The sequence below is a fragment of the Prionailurus viverrinus genome, chromosome A1 (assembly GCF_022837055.1).
Source record: "Prionailurus viverrinus isolate Anna chromosome A1, UM_Priviv_1.0, whole genome shotgun sequence".
In the NCBI taxonomy this organism is placed as follows: Eukaryota; Metazoa; Chordata; class Mammalia; order Carnivora; family Felidae; genus Prionailurus; species Prionailurus viverrinus.
In genome coordinates this window covers 13,495,908-13,514,681 of record NC_062561.1, presented here as the reverse complement: position 1 = coordinate 13,514,681, position 18,774 = coordinate 13,495,908, and the positions used below count along the sequence as shown (strand labels likewise).

The following is an 18,774-nucleotide window of genomic DNA, read 5'->3' as shown; positions in this document are numbered from 1 at the left end:
TTCTCATGGTTTTAGCATATGTTTTGGTTCTGATCAGCCAAGATTGGATTTGATACCATTCTTTGTAATTTGTAAGTATAAGATAATATAAATATTATTATAACCATGTTTCAGTTTAAAATTTCCTGAGAAGAAATAGGTAAGCGAGCCAACAATTACAATACAGGGTGACAAATGATATTGATTCATTCAAGAAGAGGGGATTGAGATTCATGAAGTAAAAAAAAAAATGCTTATTTCCAGGGTTTCTCCTGTTGTGGCCTCAGAGCTGTTGGTTTTCTTCTGCCTCGTCCACTTCTCCAGGCAGAAGTACATCAGCGGTTGATTTCCCCAGAGCAAGAAAAGAAGCAGTAAAAGATTTGAAGGGATACGTGGTAGTGATGCAGGGAAACGTGCCTCGAAGCTGCAGAACTGTGGGCTGGTGGGGACACTGCTTCATGACCAGGTAAGGAGAAAGAGGGAGGGAAATGGATGGGGAATCTGTTAGGAAGAGGGAGGAAACCTTAGAGAATTCAGAAAGGGAAGACTGGAGAGGCTCTGGCGAGGTGCTCCATAGAATGGAGTAAAGCCTGAGCAGAGATAGGTCCCAGGACCACTGCCTTAAGCCTAGCTCCAGCAAGGAGCTTCTCTCCTTCTCTCCCCCCGACTTACCATATTGCCAAACACCAGTGTGGTTCTGGCCTAGTCATGTCATTCCCGGATGACCTCCAGCCTCTCGCCCTCTGAGCTGTGATTCCTTCTGCCCCAGAGGTCTCTTTCTGAAACACAGATCAGATCGTATCTCCTCTGATTTGAAATCATTTTGAATGGGTGAAAGACGAGTAAAATGTCTCCAAAGAAATTGTATAGTAAGCACGTGGAAAGATGCTTACTGTTACGATAATTAGGGAAATGCAAATCAAAACGACAACGAGAGAGCACTTCACATTCATTAGGATGGCTATTATATATATTAAAAAAAAACAAAACAGAAAATACCAAGTATTGGTGAGGATGTGGAGAAATTGAAACCCTGGTGCATTGGTGGTGGGAATGTAAAGTGCCTCAGCCACCGTGGAGAACAATAGGGAGGGTCCTCAAAAAAATTAAACAAGTAGTTCCCATTTGATCCAGCAATTCCACTTCTGGGTGTACACCCCAAAGGAGTGCAAGCAGGAGCTCAAAGACGTTGAGAGCCCCGTGTTCATGGCAGCATTCATTCACAATAGTCGAAAGACAGAAACAGCCTGTCTTTTGGTGGGTGAGTGAATAAACAAAATATGGTATACAAATACAATGGAATATTATTCAAACTTAAAAAGGAACGAAATTCTGGCACATGCTATGACATATGTTGAACCTTGAAGACATTATGCTAAGTGAAATAAGCCAGTCCCGAAAGGACTAATATGAGGTACCTAGATAGGTTAACTCATAGAAACAGGAAGTCAAATGGTGGTTGCCAGAGGATGGGATTGGGGGAGGGGGATGACTGTTTAATGACTAGAAAGTTTCAGTTTAGGAGGATGTAAAAGGATCTGGAGACGGATGGTTGTGATGGTTGTACAACAATGGAAATGTACTTAACGTCACTGAACTGAACTCTGTCATTGAACCTGAAAGTGATTAAAATGGTAAATGTGATGTTGTGTGTATTTTAAAATAAAAAATCACTTTGTGGTCTCCCATTAATTTGGGGATAAAAACGCAGTGTATTAGCGTGATATATCTATCTTTCAAGATACGATCCCCAGCTCATTTTTCCAGCGTGTCTAATGCTTGGCACTTCTTTGTCCTGTAAGAGTCAACTCAGCTTTTATCACCTTCTCTGGGAAATCTTCCCTGACCCACCTCGCACATCCCCCAGTAGCAGGCCCTACCCTCATCTTGCGCGGGTGAGCCTCCTCTTATCTATCATGGCAGTCTGTGTACTCTTTCATCTATCATACTGAATTCAAAATTTTTAAATTTGTTATCAGTAAGCCCCCATTAGGCTGTTAGCAACTTGAAGGTGGGGACTGTCTTTCATCTCTGTTGCTCCACCGCTTAGAACGTGGCTTTATGCCCTGTAGATGCTTAATATACGTTTGCTATCTGAATGAAAGAATACAGCTGATTGGGGAAGAAAGGGAAATTCTGCAGCTTGAGCCAAGCATTCTGTCTGTAAAAAGGAATAATAACAGCACTCACCTCTCAGGATTTTTGGAGAATGATGTGACGTTGGTAACATTAGTAAAATATTTACAAGAACACCTGACCCATAAGTACTCAATAAATGTTAGCGATTTTTCACTTTTATTATTGCATGACCTACGAAACTTTTAAAATAAGATTCTCGTATTTCTGGTGCTTGGGTGGCTCAGTCGTTAAGCATCTGACTTCGGCTCAGGTCACGGCCTTACGGTTTGAGTTCAAGTCCCACATCAGGTAATCTCGAGCCCTACTTCAGGTAAAATACAAGCCCCACTTTGGGTGAGCCCCCCTTCTGTCTCTCTCTCTCTTTCTCTTTCTCCCTCTGCCCCTCACTTGTGCCCTCTCTCTCTCTCTCTCAAAAAACAAAAAAGATTCTCGTATTTCCTTTAGAGTAAGGATTGTCAAAGGGAAAGATGGGGGTAGAATTTAGCAAGGATATGCCAGAGACAGACACCAATCCCCCTGGATTCCAGGCTCTGCTGTGGTTTGCCTTCAGAATTGGTGAGAGGCATGCCTGCTTGGTCTGAGCAGATGGGTGGTGGTATGGAGGGCTCCTATTCCAAACCAGCCTTTCCTGATATGGTTGTGGCTTACACCACCCCCGAGCCTGTCAGCCTTCTTGATACTCAACCTCCTTCAGAGGTGGCACCTCCTTTGGGTGCACAGGGGACTTTCCTTAGGAGGAGGACCCTCGAGGCCGCTTCCCACTTGAAGATCGATAGTGTGCTTGACAGCCTGATCTCCCGCCCAACCTCACTCTCTTCGCCCAATACCACAGGTCCCACAAAGCGGGTGGCATTTCCATTTGGGTTTCCTCTACTCCATCAGGGTAGTTTCTTGAGTCCAATTAAGAACAAGGAATGCGCTCAGACTGTATTTATTGCCAGATCCTTCCTGAATTTTCCAAGTTTATTTTTCTCATTTCTCCAAACTATGCAACTGTCTAAAATGTGTATCAAAGAGGTATATGTCAAAGAACACTTCTAAAATTACACTATGATTTCTGCTGGTGACCTTTTCTCCTTGCCCAGTTAGAGCTCAGGGAAAATCTGAAGAGATATCCAAAAGTATGTTTTATATGTGGGTCAGAGGTGTTTATTTTAGCCTAAAGGAAATAAGGGAAGATCCTGGATCGTGAAAGAAGAAATAGCTTTACCTGAGAGCACATAGAGGGAGCACTGAGAAAGCTCAAATGTTTGACCAGGCCTTTCTGCTTTTATAATAGAATGGAAGCAGGATCAACAGCCTGGAGACCAAGAAGATAAACATTCTGTAAGGTTTTGTAGCACAATGATTGTTTTTCTGAAGTGATTAGGACTAAAAGTCTGACAACAGAAAGAGCCTGTGTGCTTGACTTTGGGGCCATAAGGAGGAAGGAAGCTGTGGGAATGTCAGCCCTTTGCACTGCTTGTTGTGTGTGTGTGTATGTGTATGGTCACAAAGAGAAGAGTAAAGCAGACCGAGTCCTATAGCCATGACAAGGTGAAAGAAAGCACATACAGGTGACCCCAGGGCTTAACTCTGGAAAGACATACTTATGTGGTTTCCAAGTAAGCACTAATGGCAGTTGGCTCAAGAGCAGCCTTGAGCTCTACGACAGGGCGAGAACTCTCTTGTGAATGTTTATGACATTTCTGGTGGTAAGTGCCTTTCATAGCTTGTCCCGTAAGCTGTGATTGGAAGGAAATGTGATCTCCTTTCCCCATAATTTTACACTCACTCTCTTTATGCTGGCAAAGGCCATGGCTGACTCTGCCATTCCCCTAATAAGACACCCTTGAGTGGCACTGTGGTTCTGATGTTCCTTGAGCAGGCAGCTGGAGATCATGGTGAGGAGCAGGGGCATCTCTGTCCTCTGCAGGATGTGTGGAAGATGGGATTGAAAAGAAAATGATATAGAAGAGAACAATGGCATAAAAATTTAAATTTGGATGTGTCCAGGGCTATTCAGAAGGATGATATTTGGTCCAGGGCAGTGACTGCAGGGCTGGCACACATCCTACCCACTCACCTATTTCACTCTGACAGCTGTCATCTCCATTCAACCCGAGACAATTGAGAGAGCCAGGAATCACATGCTTTATTGCATTATCCAGGCCATTGTTCCCCTCTATTAGTAAGGACATTGACCAGAGTTACATCTCATGCTATATCTATTATGATTTAGACTCTGCCTACATGAATACTGAAGAATTGGGTCAGACTAAAATTTGCTAAGTCCTGCAACCAAAATTTTAGCAAACTGTGTATATGTTAAAGGTCAGAAAATAGGTCAGTGAGGGGCGCCTGGGTGGCGCAGTCGGTTAAGCGTCCGACTTCAGCCAGGTCACGATCTCGCGGTCTGTGAGTTCGAGCCCCGCGTCAGGCTCTGGGCTGATGGCTCGGAGCCTGGAGCCTGTTTCCGATTCTGTGTCTCCCTCTCTCTCTGCCCCTCCCCCGTTCATGCTCTGTCTCTCTCTGTCCCAAAAATAAATAAAAACGTTGAAAAAAAATTAAAAAAAAAAAAAAGAAAATAGGTCAGTGAAATCTAAGATAATAGGATAATAGAAACTGTCTAAACTTCTGGTAGTCATACATTATTTGAGTAAATAAATCAGAATGACAAATCCGATTGTTAGGAATATGGTTCTATATATTCAGTATTTATTTATATGAAACTTTCAGATCCATATTGAAGCATTAATTTTAATACTTCAACACATCAAACTTATGTACATAATTGAACGAGTAAATAATTACAGACTCCAGTGTTAAGAAACTTAAAAAACATTTTTTAATGTTTATTTATTTTTGAGAGAGAGAGCATGAGCATGAGCAGGGGAAGGGCAGAGAGAGGGAGACACAGAATTCAATGCAGGCTCCGGGCTTTGAGCTGTCAGCACAGAACCTGATATAGACTTGAACCCACAAACTGTGAGATCATGACCTGAGCTGAAGTCAGACACTTAACCCACTGAGCCACTCGGGCACCCAAAGAAACTTTTTACTATGGTTGTTTTTATGTGATAAACAAGCTTTTTCCTTCTCTTTTCTCTAGATATTAGTGTTACCTTTAACTCATTGATTATAGTACACATAGTTTAATCTCTTAAAGAGCATGAGTATTGATATATTTATCTTTCTATATTCATGCACAGTCCTGAAACAAGAAAAGAGTCTTTATACAGCGAGATTTCGCTGTGATGAACTCTTGTCATTTGATCTTTGTGAGAAAGAGGGTAAACAGTGTTAGGTCAGAGATTTTTATTTTCCATCTTCCTTTCCTAAAAAATAAAATAGTTGTGTATCCCAGGAGCTCTAAACAGTTCAGCAAATTGAAGAGTTAAATATGTGCTTAAGTGTGATTCCAAACCATCTGACATAGAGAAAAGGGACAATGTTTTGTGGTATTAGTTTAGATTCTGAATCTCTAACACTTGTATTTATAACTTAAATGATGCAAAATTTTCAAAAATGTTAAAGAAAATTCAGAATTGCCTACAGCTTTCATTTTAGAGGGGCTTTTATAAGAAATTCAAGAAGAAACAAAAAAAATTTAACTATACAACATTTTTATTTTTAATACTCAGTAGAAACAGCATTAATTCAAAGGACAAAAAATAGACTGGGGGAAATATTGCATTAGATATAGATGTGATAGATAACAGTATATCCAGAATATTTACTATTCAGCAGCAGAGAGATCTTTATAAATTAAACTATGTCAGTCTTTTGATGAAACTCTGACCGGCTCATTTTGCTGAGTAACAGCCAGCACAAATACTATAGATAACAGTATATCCAGAATATTTACTATTCAGCAGCAGAGAGATCTTTATAAATTAAACCATGTCAGTCTTTTGATGAAACTCTGACCGGCTCATTTTGCTGAGTAACAGCCAGCACAATTACTATGACTGAGGAGGTCCAGGGTAATCTGATGGACAGCTACTTCCTGCCTTCCTTACCTGCTTCCAGTGCCCCCCTCCCCCCCCCCCGCCTTCCCCCCCCCACCGCCCACCCACCCCTGCCCTTGTCCACTCGGCCCCACCCACATTGGCTTTTTGCTGTTCCATGGATATACCACATCTGCTGTCATTTTAGAGCCTTCCACCCTTGCTGACGCTTCCCTTTGGGATGCTCTTCTCTAGATATTCCCTTGGCTCCACCTGAAGATCTTTGCTCAAGTGTGCTGTTATCAGTTCCCTGAACAACTTACAAAAAAGAGCAGCATCTCTCACCTGGGCTTTTCCTTTTCATTGTTTGTTTTCTCTTTGGTACTTTGACACATTCCTCCTACTTTTGTTTATTTGATTTTAGGCTATCTCCTTCCACTAGGCAGAGCATTTCATGAAGTCAGGGATTTTGTTTACTGCTCTATCCCTGCAAAAGTGCCCTGAATGAGAAAAAGATTAAATTCCATTGGAAAAATGGCTATAAAATTCACAGAAGAAATCTAAGTGGTCAATAAATATATGGCGAATGCTTAAATTTGCATAACTAAAGAAAATATACAGTAAAGGAATAAGATACCATATATTTACCCATCAGACTGGCAAGAAGGTTGAAATCCAATGGCATCCAGTGCTGTCAGAAACATGAACCATTGGGCTCTCCCCTTGCTTGCTGGTAGATGCATGAATTGTTGCTACATTTGGGGAAAATGATCTGTCAGTATTTGTTAAAATGAAATGTGTACATCCTTAAGGAAGGTCTGGAATTCACGGAACCCAAAACTTAACATTTCATTACCTTCATTCATTTTTGCTTTTCGTTCACTATTCTTTAAGAAAAGTAATGGAAAGTTACAAGTACAAGACTAAGTCTAGACCATTTAAGGGGCCTGTACAACCAGGGCTCTGAAGCTGAAACTTCATTGGCTTCCTGGCAAATCCTCCTCCATTATACGTACCCTCTGACTATAGCCCCATTTCTGGGAAGGAATCAAAATAAGAGCAATAAGGATTGAGAGTTTCGGTACATAAAAGATGTATGTATAAAGCTATCTACTACATTATTTTTAGTGGAATAGAAATTGGTGACAATCTTAATGTCTGTCAATAATGAGAAGTTCAAATAAATATAGTACATCTATTCTATTTATTTCCATTAAGCTATTAAAAACAATATCTATGGTATATTTATGCAAAAAAACTGTAAAATAATATGTTTAGTATAATCCAATGCTGATAAAATCAAGAGAGAAGTAAGAGAGAAAACAAAAGTAACACCACATCTGTCCATCTGTGTATATATTTACATAGATGTGTGTGTGTGTGTGTGTGTGTGTGTGTGTGTGTGTATGAACAATACAGAGGTATAGAAAGATATACATTATTATCACTGGGTACTTCAGGTCAGGAGTGGGGGTGGTAAGGGATGGGGAAATAAATAGCAAATTTTTATTTATACATTATTGAATAATTTAACTAGTTTCAAAAAAAAATGCATTCATACTTTCACATTTCTTCCATAGCTTTATTGAGATATAATTGACATATAACATGTGTAAGCTTAAGGTGTAAAACATTTAAGTTAAGCCACTTATGTATTGCAAAATGATTACCACCATAGCATTAGCTAACACCTCCATTCCATTCCATAATTACCACCGTGTGTGTGTGTGTGTGTGTGTGTGTGTGTGTGTGTGTGTGTTGAGAACATTTTTAAGATCTACTCTCATAAAAACTTTTAAGTACATAATACAGTATTATTAGCTATACTTACCATGCTATATATTAGATTCCCAGAACTTGTTAATCTTACAACTGGAAGTTTGTACCCTTTTACCACTACTTCCTAATTTCCCCCCTTCCTCAGCCTCTGGTAACCACTATTCTATTCTGTTTCTATGAATTCAGTATTTATTAGATTCTACATATGAGACCATACAGTATTTGTCTTTCTCTACCATACTTCAGTTAGGATAATGGCTTCAAGTTCCATCCATGTTGTTGCAAATGGCAGGATTTCCTCCTTCCTTGTGGCTGGGGTGTTTCCACATCTTGGTTATTGTGAATAGTGCTGCAATAAACATGGGGTTACAGATAGCTCTTTGAGATCCTATTTTCACTTCCTTTGGATATATGCCCTGAATAGGAAATGCTGGATCATATGATTGTTCTATTTTTAATCTTTTTGAGAAACCTCCAAACTTTTTCCCATAGTAGTTGCACCAATTTACATTCCCACTAAGAGTGCATAAGGATTCTTTTCTCTCCACATCTTTGTCAGCACTTATCTCCTGTCTAATATATTCATACTTTCATAATTTAAAAAAGGAATACACATTTTAACAGAAAAAAAGAGACAGACCTGTCATTGAATGTAGTGTTGGTTTTACAGTGGAGATGGTTATACTGACAAAACATGTTTGATTTGTTGCTCATTGGCATAGAGCTGGGTAATGTGCAGCACTTCTCTTAGAAAGCAGACAGAGACAAGAAAAATGTTAAGAAAATTAAAGGTTAGAGGTGTTCATTGAGGAAATGATAAAATGCAAGCTATGCTTAAAAAAAAGAATGGATGATGAACTAAAGGATAACATTACAGCAGAGAATTGGCATAATCAATAGCAAACAAACACTTTGATAGGCAACTCTTAGGTCAGTGACCTCAAGAGGGGCAAGCACCCAAGGGTCAACATAGACACTGACCAGAAACACTAATTATGATACAGTATCAAAATTAATGAAGGGATATCACATGCCAGGCGCTGTGTTGATTACTGTGGCCTAGCTGAGTTATAGTCAACCAATGAAGTGGACACTTTTACTACACCCATTTTATAGAAGGGACAATTGGTTCTGACAGGTTCACATGACTAGAAAATGGTGGAGCAAAGACCCAAGCACAGGCCTGTCTAATCCAAGCTCTTGTGCTTAATTGCTATGATAATTGGCCTCCTAGAAATATAATAAGTATATGCACTTTTTTGGATCTTATATCTATCAGGCAAGAGGTATTAAACAATTAATAAGAGGCCGAGTTGGCCTAAAAAAGTACTTTCTAGTAAGAACTTGCAGTGTTAGAGACATCGAATATGTAACTTCGTGTAGGAGTTGAGTCACATCTGAGCCACCATTAGTCCTGCACCAAGGGTTGGATGAATTCTAATAGCAGCACGTAGCATAGATTAAGAAATTGGTTTTATTGGGCAAAGGGCAACTTACAGAAGCCAAGGGTCAGTAAGAGAAGAGAAGGATCCTTGTGTCTATTTAATAACAGGCATGCCAGGGTCTGTGTGCTCTGGGCCAGTGGTGTGGGTCCACATATACCTATAAAGATGGCAGCCCAGTGACTTCCATTATTACAGATGAACATATGTATTGAAAGCCACATGTGTTGAGCATACAACATGGGTACAAAGAAGACTCTGGAACTTCCAACTTCAAAGAACTTAAAGTTTGGTTGGAAAGTCAGACAAGGAAGCAGATATTGTGATTGTGATGTAGGGGCTATGACAAAGGCAGGTTCTGGGTCCTTGGGGTGTGAAAGAAAGGCATCTGATAAAATTTTGTGCAGTTCAGGAAAGGCTTCTTAAGAGAAGTCTTTCTCAAGGAGAATCTTTACCTCAACTACTTCAAGTTAGGGGACTAGACTAAATGAGTACTTTAGCCCTTCCTTACACAGAGTTCTGCGACACTGAGCACAGAGGATGGAGCCTGTGGAAAGGACTTCACCTCAACTTCTAGGCTTTCCTACTAAAGAGAAGAGAACAAAAGGGCTTTGAAGGACCATGAGAGAGAGATGGCTAGGGTGACCATCTCCTCAAGGGTTTTTTGGAGGCTTGCTGGATTTAAAAATTCTAAACTAAACAATGCTAATAAAATTGTTGACCGCTGCAGTAAATAACTGCTAAATTGTTGTGGGATCTCTGACTTTGTCAGAGCTTCTAGATTTGAGGAGGTAACTATGTGCTGGTCTGAAGTGACACTTGATCTGGAGATGGGTATGGAAAATGAGGTCCTCCTACAATCCTCCCTGGGCTTGAGATTTTCTATTCCACCTGCCACCTGTTTCTTTCTAGAGATTAAGAAAACAAGCAGCCTCTTGGACTATCAGACTGAGCTAGTGGCTGTTTCAAAGCCATCGGCCAAGAAAATGAAATTGTTTATACATTCTTTCTGTGGTGTTGCCTTCAAATTTCTTGATTAAAAAAGAAGGGGAAAAAAATAATGACCTAAGTGAACACAGGAGGAGGATGGAGGGATAGAACAGATGATATTTATGACTGACTGAGAATTTCAATCCCAGCAGCTAAAATGATGAACTAGGGATCACTGGAAATGGAAATAGTTGACTTAACAGATGGTAGGCGGCTCTTGTCAGAGAAGTCTGTTCTGAGCATGAGCCTAATTGAGTAGTTCATATCTGTATAAATTAACATTTTTTAAAGCTACGATATTCTCAGGAGAATTTTCAGGGTAAACATTTAGAGTTTTCCAGGTCTTTTCAGTGGAAAACGTGTCATTGGACAAAGGTTAATTTCACCAGTTCAAAAATTATACATTGGAAATTCAAATGGACCATGATCTGTCTTAAAAATGATGCAAACATTTGAGAGCTATAATGCACTTTTTTTCTGGCTCTCATGATGTTCTTCTGTAAGTTCTGTTGTCTGAACAGCTCCTTGGGGCAAACATCTGCCTACTTGAAATCTTATTAGGAAAATAACTTCATTTAAATCTTTCCTCATAGCCCCTCTCATGCAAATTTCAGTGTATAGTCAGGCAGGCCAGGGAAAATTGAAGTAACTAAGTATGTCTAAATTAAACTATTTTGTTATTTTTATGTTTATTCTATAGTAATTTTTACACCCAACTACACGTTTAACACTGAATATCCATCATTTTTGTTTTTCTTTAGATTCCTTAAGACTGGTCCAGTAACACCTAGAGCTCATGCAATACTGTTTGGGGGCTTGTTGTTCCTAGAGACTTTAAAACTAGACACTGCTAATAAAGTGACAGGTGTAAGTCCAAGTGTAGAACTCACACAGCAGCACGACACTTTTTTATTTCTAAGAGAAGAAAATCATGTAAGACAGGGAAGCAACAACACAAAAAAAAATGCTAATCCCAGCTCATAAACATGAGAAGGAAGAGAAATTCACAGTAGATTGGTGATACTTGTGGTTTAACCAAGAATTCTTAGGGTCAGGGGTGCCTGGGTGGTTCAGTCAGGTAAGCGTCCAACTTTGGCTCAGGTCATGATCTTGTGGCTCATGAGTTCAAGCCTCACAATGGGCTCTATGCTGACAGCTCAGAGCCTGGATCCTGCTCGATTCTGTCCTCTCTCTCTCTTCTCCTCCCCGGCTCACACTCTCAAAAATAGGTAAACACAAAAAAATTTTTAAAAACGAATTCTGAGGAACAAAAAAAATTATTGGTAATGCTTGTCATCTAGGGCATTAAGTAAAATTCAAATGATCTCCTTTTCCATTTTAAAATTTTAACAGAAAATATTTATCCACGGTTAAAAAAACATTCAAAAAGAATAGAAGGATGTAAAATAAAATAAAAACTTCTCTCCCAATCCTGAAAGTCTTCTACCTGACCCAAGCTTCATTCCTCCAAAGGCACAATTTTTTTACCTTGACCGTTTTGATTCTCCCAGTGGCTACCTCTGTACCTCTAAATCACGGGATTACAGCAATACTTTTGGGGGTGGGGGTGGGGGGTTAAACAAATTAAAAGTACCCAGTAACATCCCATTGTGAAAGATGACACATTCAGCCTACTTCAGTTTCTCTCCACTTCTCCCACTTGCTCCTTTTTGTTAATTATGTTATAAATTTTGGATTTTGTTTTGGTTACCTCTATACCTCTTTATAATGTACTCAACTCTTGTCATCCGTCAACTTTAGACAGTCTCTCCAGACACCTATTAGGAGAGAAAATATGGCTTCATCCAATTATATTCCATTGCACTCTAATGAAGACAGCCTTAACAACCCACAGGCCAGTTTTCCCAGTCCTCCCTTGGTGGATTATAACTTTTTTAGAGAAGAGTTTCGCAGTTTTAGCTGTGAAATACCACTGTGGTTGGGGTTTGAGAAGTAGTGGTGGGGCAGACCTCCTGGCAGGGGACTCATAGACAGACCTTCAATTGCCACCAGATTTTTGCTTTCTCATTCTCCTCACTAAGTCTAACTTCAAGCTTCTCCTGAGCTTACCACAAGGAGTGTTTACCACTTCTGATGCTAATTAGGGACTTCCTGCATTCTTTTTTATCTACAAGGATGATCTCGGTAAATTTCCATCCTCTGAAAATTTGTCAAAATCTCTGGCTGGACGATATACTCACTCATTCTCAATGTTATTATGGATCTGTTGCTTTTGTGCTTCTTTGGGGGAGGGGGTGAAGTACATATGCAAGGGCCGCCCGCCATCTTGAATAGAAAGTCTTGATTTTTGCATTCCAATCTTTCCTCTTTAGTCAAAGCTTTTGACTTTCTTCTGCTTATGTAGAGATTGGAATGAATACAGTCACTCCCTCTTCAAATACATGGAATGTCTTCCCCTGTCTTCACCCCTTCCTTGTCCTTCAGCCCTCTCTGACTCAGTGCCAAACAGCTGAACTATAGCCTTGCTTCCCACTACTTTCTCACGGACCCTTTGCTCCCATCAAACTGAATTGTTCACAATTTCCTGAAAATAACTTTAATTTCCTGCTTTTATGTTTTTGTGCTGTTGTTGTCCTCCCCCCACCTCCCAGAGTGCTTCCTCACCTCAATATCTGCCCCTTTCAACACTATGTAGCCTGCAGAAGTGCAAGTCAAAGACCAACTACTTCGATGAGTTTCCTCTGACCTCAGTCAGTTGCCCTCTCTTGCTTCTCTGTGATCTCACAGCTTGTTGTAGAAGTTTGCATCTCTTTGTGGGATTTATCACATTTCTTTCAATTGTGGTTACTTGTGCAGTATCTCATCTTCCTTCACCCGTTGCCTCATGGAGGAGAGGGTGTATGTCTTAATAAAGTTTGGATTTTCTACAACTCCTAGAACAGTGGGAGCCTGACAAGGATTTGCAGGGTTCTCACTGGAGAAAAATGCCATATATTCTGCTCCTATATGTTTACCACAGATGTTTCTTAAGATTCTTTCTGCTTTCTCAACAATTTGTTTTAATAATTTTTAGCATGAATTCATTGCTACACTCGGAGGCATCTAGGTTAGATGTTCTATACACAGGATGGATGGGAGATTCAGCATGGGGTGCACTGCAGGTAATGGGAAGTGACTGAGAAATAAAAACGGCTTGTGAAGAAACTCTATTCTTTTACCACAATGGCATCCTCAACATTTGGAACCACCACTGGTATCATGGGAAGCTTGGAGTAGAATCTTTAGAGGTGGATGGGATCATAGCTGAAAAGTTGGCCACTTTCCCACTTACTCCAATGCTGGAAACTCCATGAGTTAGTCAGTTCTGCTTGGTTGTGCCAGAGTTACAAATAATTCTTTGTGACTTACAACACACATTTAGTTTTAACGCATTTTGCATGCCAGGTGCAGGTCAGCCATATCTCTGCTCTATGTGTCTTCCTTGTGGGATCTGGGCTGAAAGTCAGCCTGTCTGGGAAAGTTTGGCCTTGTGGTAATAGAAAAGGAGTCATGAAAATGTTCTGTAGTGATTTTGTAAGTTTCCACCCAAAAGGGGCACAAAACACTATTACGTTTCATTGGCTAAAAGAATTCACATGACCGAGCCTAATGTCAAAAGAAATACAATCTTCCCAAAAGGAGGGAAGAGAATAATTTAGAAAAATTACATAGGGGTGCCTAGGTGGCTCAGTCAGTTAAATGTCCAACTTGGGCTCAGGTCATGATCTCGTGGTTCCTGAGTTTGAGCCCTGCATCTGGCTCTGTGCTGACAGCTTAGAGCTTGAGGCATGCTTCAGAGTCTGTGTCTCCCTCTCTCTCTCCACCCTTACCCCACTTGCACTCTGTCTCTGTCTCTTTCAAAAATAAATAAACATTAAAAAAATTTTTTAAAAAGAAATCATATAAACTAGCTCACCCCAGAAAATAAGTATTAGTGACAATGACACCAGCAATAATAAATTCTAAGTGAATAATAAAAGCTACAAGTGGGAACCTCCATGGATGAAACACTAAGTCACATCATACTTTATTCTTTAACAGTGCTAACACCTAATGGTAGAAGACATACTTAGAAAGCTTAGTTTATTAGCCTAAGGCCACCTAGTTAGTTAGAGAACCAATACTCAAAACCAAGTCTTCTGGCACCCAATGAGAAGGAAATCAATCCCATTATAATGCCAAGGTAAAGCTGTGGGGCTTTGCACAATTATCCCAGCAATGTGTAAAATGTGCCTCCAAAGCCCTGCATTATTCATAGCTCTGGTTCCAACTCTTCATCCGAAGCTGCCTTGGCAGTCTCCAACCTTATAGCTTCTGATCTCTTACCTTCCTTTGCATGAAACTTGGGTTGTCAACATTGTTATCTGACACTGTCTTTTGAGAAGTGTGTTTTTTAGTTTTGTTGTTTTGTTTTGTTTTGTTTTGTTTTGTTTTGTTTTGTTTTGCTTTTGCTCTACCATCTTCTGTTGCCCTGAGTAACCCTCCAGAGCCTATCCAGAAATCCTGGAATCTCCTTCCCATCCTGGTTATGGCACCAGCAAAGACTGAACCCCGTCAACCCTTACGTGGCTCATTTTAAACGAGGTTTGGCAAAGTCAAGCTACTCTTAGTGACCCTTTATAAATATTCATAGGCAGGGATCTTTCTGATAATTTATTATGAATAGAAATTGTTCCTCCTTAGTTTCAAGTTGTCATCTGTTAGGCAGTCCTGGTATTTCATTTTAATGTAAAAAAGATCACTTAGTGATATACTCTGATAATTCCTGAAATCTGTCACCTATCATAGGAGAATAATATTGGCGGTCCTCCAAAACTTACCCGAGGCAAAGCGCTATCGGTAAAGAAAGTAAATACTCTAGGAAAAGGAGGTTGGTTTTTATAGCGAACAACCCTGAATCATACATTGCAGAATGTTAATATAATTAGCAGCCTGTTTATCAACATATCTGCATAATGAGTGTGTGAAGCGTATTGACAATGAAAGGCCTTGCTTTTCTTCGTGATTTAAATCGCCTGTAAAATTCACGAGCGAAAAGCAAAGCAGGGACCAAGGCTGGGGCATGAGTTGGTTATACAAGTCATCGGTAATGAGTTTAAACGCATTCTTTTCTTCCAGCCGCTGGCCTGCCTGTGTGTCAGGCACACAGAGCCGGTTTGCTTAGAGTTCACTTTAACTTTGATTTTACATCAAAAGTGGAGCATCACTTTGTAATCATTAAGTGTTTTGCTTAGCTATTAAATATTAAAGTTCCTCTGATTGCTAAGCCCATAATTAAGAGAGGAAGGAAACCCGTAATGTTACAGATGTTTTCCTATTTGGTAATCACGTGGTGAAAGTAAGCATGAATATAGATACAGTAGTTATTTGGTATGAACGGGTACCGCTGAGGAGACTCAGAGGTAATAAAGAAAAGCAATTGGGACGTATGACTGTGATAGCAGAGGAAGGAGAAGGCCCATGTGTATGCAGGAATTTGGGTGACAGAGGAAAGGTAGTGGAGGGTTCTCTGGTTGGATGTTAATAATCAGCAACCGTGGGCTGGATGCAGAAGTGGTTCAGGATTCAATTTTTTTTTGGGGGGGGGGCCCTGAGCATACTGTTCAGAGCTTCACTTTTCTCACCTGTAAAATAAGAATAATAATGTCTTCCCTATAAGACTGAGAAGAGAATTCAAGGAGGAGGTGGGTATAAAGGCTTTAGCATTTGATGATTTTAGCTATCATTACTCACTTGTCTATAAACTCCATGAGAACAGGGACTTTGTCCAATTCACCACTATGTTTTGGCCCAAAAGATATTATATATATATATATTATATAAATATATAATATATAATATATATTATATATATATTATATATATATTATATATTATATAAATATTATATATAAATATATATAATATTTATATAAGTGAGGATGCCTGGGTGGCTCAGTTGGTTTAAGCATCTGACTCTTGGTTTGGCTCAGGTCATGATCTCACAGTCTGTGAGTTTGAGCCCCATGTGGGGCTCTGCGCTGACTGTGCAGAGCCTGCTTGGGATTTTCTCTTGCCATCTCTCTGCCCCTCCCCCTCTCATGTGTGCGCACTCTCTCTTTCTCAAAATAAATAAATAAATAAACGTAAATATATATATATATATATGAATAAAAAGATATCTGGCTTATAATAGACTTTCAACAAACATGCATTGAAATAATGAGTACAAGAAGGGTAATAAGTGAATAGAAATGAGAAACTTAAAAGAAAACAGTATATTGAAAAGACTGGTTTATGAGAAAAAAATTAAGAAAATTCTGGTTAGGTAACAAGAAACATGTATGTGAAAAGGTAAATTCCAGGACAAGGCAGACATGTTCCAAATAATCGTATAGAATTAGCAGAAATAATAGTCTTGAAGGAAAGTGTTATTTTGGGAAATCATTTTAACATTACGCTTTATTAGTCTGGAGAACGATGTTCCTCAGTGAAGGTAAGGGGCTGTTCTCATTAGAGCACGGTTAATGTTGTAGGGATACGTAACCCCGCCACTGCACTTTGCTTGACAAAATGACTCCACCAGATGGTTTTCTGCCTCTACCTCTAGTTCTCTGATAATCTATAGGCAAAAAAAAAGGGGTTAAGTGCTTCTCCCAAGAACCCTAGAGATATGGAGTCTGAAACAAGGTGTTTGACCCTGTACCTACATATGTTTGCTTGAAAACATGACATAACCAGGTCCCATGATGATGTATTTGTACACTCATAGTTGGCTGCTTTCGGAATAATCCCCAGCATTTTGCTACTGAGTCTGCATTCTGACTCATTTAAGGTCCCCTGCACAATAATGCATTGTGATTGGACGATTCTAGTCTTTTAAGACAATGTGTTAGGTTTTAGCGGAATGATAGTATTTACCTCAAAACAAACCTAAAGTCATGGCATTTTAAGATATTGTAAACCAAATATGAGATGTAAAAGGCATTATTGAAGGTATTCGGGTGGGTCAGTGCTGTACCTTCGAGTAGGATTCTAGGATGAAAGTTTTCATAAGACCAAGATTTCAGTACGAGGGCTAATGTGTAATTATGATCAAAGTCAAAATGATACAATATTCTGGGATATCTGCAGGCTGCTTTTTGCTGGGGTACACATAGTATTACTCACTGCACATTAAATAATAGGTTATATAGTGCTTAAGGCAAAGCAAAGTGAAATTATTTGCTTTTTGTTGAAAAATGAGTCACTAAAGACTCCAGAAATTGGAGTCTAGACAGAGTGAGTGAATAAACCAGGCAACAGACGAGCCAATCATTGCAATTGATCCCGACAGCTTTGCCTGCATCAATCTGCACTGCCTCAGAGAGGCCATCGAAATGACTAGATCAGAAGGACAGCTTCCTTTGTGTCTCCAGGTGGGTCCTTAGGTTCGTGTACCTGCAGTAAAACCACTGAATGAGGAAACAGAGCATAAACAGCACAGCAGCACTTGCACATAACAGCACCTTGAACAATGATGCTCCTGAGGAGCAGGATTGAGGGCGGATGTCAGTTGGCTCCAGAATTTCTGTTTGGTGACTTTTTATGGGAATTGATCTGCCCACAGATCAACTGGCATTATTCACTTTGCGGTTAACCCAAACTCACTGGGGACCCATTGTTTCTCTTCTAGTGTAAAAGCGGCTCTCCTTTCCCAAGCAACTCATGCCTTGTCTCAAAGGAAGGACAAAGCCTCTACTTAGAAGTATAATATTCCCATACAGGAGAGGAGAAAAATGCGGTTCCCAAGTTTCTAACAATTAGGAGGCATCTCCCTTCAAATCTGGAGGCAAAGGCTGTCTCTGGATTTGCTCACTGGGCCTCTCTGCATAGTCCAAAGCCCTGCACCTAACAGTGATGTTGACTTAATCACATTGAAATTCTCTAACAGGTATTCTTTGGGGAAGGTGGTTTCTTAAACAAAGCTAAGTTTTGCCTAAAGTGATTTCACTTGGCCATTTTTAGGAGCCAATGCCAAATTCAGTGCTTCTCCTGCTTTAACTTTATAAGGTTTGTTTTCTTTCTGTGTGAGTTTCTTCATCAATAAAAAGAAGATATAAACACTACTTCTAATCTTTTGATTGCATATCAAAGACACAAGAAGGCAAAAAAATCCACAGCAGAATGATAGACCATGCAGGGAGCTGTGAGTTTGGGTGCTTCGTTTATCAGACAAATCCAGCTGCTCCCAGGCTTGGTTCTACCAAGAACGTGCGGGTGGGGAGGCACTGCTGATCTGGGCTGGAGCCCTGGGTGTGCTTTCCTCTTGAGCATCTCACTGTTGATCTGGCTGTTATTGACCAGGCTCTGGTTGAGGTCTCCCAACCTGTACCTCACCCCTCTTTTCTCACTGAGACCCCTTTCCTCAAGGCTTGAACAAATACTGAGAGCAGGACAGAGGAGAAACAGAAGACAAGAGTGCTCAGTACACATTTAATAACAGTGCTTTTATTTTAATACTAAATATATCCTCCACACATCCAGAGTGAGAGCCT

The 18,774-nt window shown here is 40.0% G+C and overlaps 1 long non-coding RNA gene across 1 annotated transcript in view; it reads left to right on the top strand.

Moving 5' to 3' along the window:
* Positions 1–251: 251 nt before the first annotated feature.
* LOC125175673 (uncharacterized) overlaps positions 252–18,774 on the top strand; it is a 35,403-nt gene continuing 16,880 nt past the window's right edge. Inside the window, exon 1 of the long non-coding RNA XR_007155922.1 lies at positions 252–445. This is a non-coding gene — a long non-coding RNA (uncharacterized LOC125175673). The remainder of the gene's footprint in view (positions 446–18,774) is intronic.